Raw genomic sequence first — 1620 nt, forward strand, 5'->3', positions numbered from 1 at the left:
CCATAGGACTTTCCAGGCAAGAGTACTGGAGTGGGGTGCCATTGCCTTCTCTGGAAAATTCCATTACTTTATCTTTACTTAGTGATTTTTGGATGTTATTAATTATGCCAATAATGTCTATTTTATTCTATTTTCAAAGATGGCCTACATAAAGAAAGAAAATGAAATATATTGAGCTAAAATAAGGTAAAAATATTTTCAATTTATTTACTACCATCATGTAATGAATCAAACACTAGCTTCGCTCTCATGAGGGCTATAACCACTATCATATAGATTACATGAGATACTTCTATTTTAGATAATGTGCATACTACAATTTTAGATGAAGAAAGCCTCTAGCTATAAATATTTTAAGAATAGAAATTTAGAATGTGAGTGATTTTAGGCGATAAAATAGGCTAATTTCTTGCAGAAATCCCTGCCAATTATGATTTAAATAAAATAACCAAAGAACATCTTTCACTGCTTAATAGAATAACAATTTAAGAAGCCTAATGACATCTACTTCAAATTCTTGCATCTTCCTGACATTAAAATTGTTTTGTATGTAATATCTTATTAAGCTATAAATAATTTAATTCTACATTTAAGAACGTATTAATAGCACTAGAATCAAAACCACAGTTTCATTTATTTTGCCTTGTGCCTCTCTGCAGATGTCTGCCATGGGTGACAGGGAAACAAGCAACCACTCAGAAGTGACTGACTTCATTCTTGTCGGCTTCAGGGTCCGCGCAGAGTTCCACATTCTCCTCTTCCTGCTTTTTCTGCTTGTCTATGCCATGATCCTTCTAGGAAATATTGGCATGATGGTCATTATTATGACTGATCCCCGGCTGAACACACCAATGTATTTCTTCCTAGGCAACCTCTCCTTCGTTGATCTCTTCTATTCTTCTGTTATTGCACCCAAGGCTATGATCAACTTCTGGTCTGAGAGCAACTCCATCTCATTTGCAGGCTGTGTGACCCAGCTCTTTCTCTTTGCCCTCTTCATTGTGACTGAGGGGTTTCTCCTGGCAGTCATGGCTTATGACCGCTTCATTGCCATCTGCAACCCACTCCTCTACACTGTCCAGATGTCAACACGTCTCTGTGTTCAGTTGGTGGCTGGTTCCTATTTTTTTGGCTGTGTCAGCTCAGTTCTTCAGACCATCATGACATTTACTTTATCCTTTTGTGCTTCTCGGAACATTGACCATTTTTACTGTGATGACCGTCCACTTCAGAGGATTTCTTGTTCTGATCTCTACATTCATAAGATGGTATCCTTTTTCTTATGCAGCATTATCATTTTGCCTACCATAATTGTCATTATTGTGTCATATATATATATTGTATCCACAGTTCTAAAAATACGCTCCACTGAGGGGCAAAAGAAAGTCTTCTCCACTTGCAGCTCTCACCTAGGAGTTGTGAGTGTACTGTATGGTGCCATCATCTTTATGTATTTCATCCCTGACAGATTTCCTGAGCTGAGTAAAGTGGCTTCCTTGTGTTACACCCTGGTCACTCCCATGTTGAATCCTTTGATTTACTCTCTGAGAAACAAAGATGTCAAAGAAGCTCTGAGGAAGATCCTGGGGAAAAAACTATGTTTATTTAATTCTATATTAA

The 1620-nt window shown here is 37.4% G+C and overlaps 1 pseudogene; it reads left to right on the forward strand.

Moving 5' to 3' along the window:
• Positions 1-668: 668 nt before the first annotated feature.
• On the forward strand, positions 669-1620 carry LOC138079060 (olfactory receptor 9K2-like; annotated as a pseudogene).

The sequence above is a fragment of the Capricornis sumatraensis genome, chromosome 4, assembly GCF_032405125.1.
Source record: "Capricornis sumatraensis isolate serow.1 chromosome 4, serow.2, whole genome shotgun sequence".
In the NCBI taxonomy this organism is placed as follows: domain Eukaryota; kingdom Metazoa; phylum Chordata; class Mammalia; order Artiodactyla; family Bovidae; genus Capricornis; species Capricornis sumatraensis.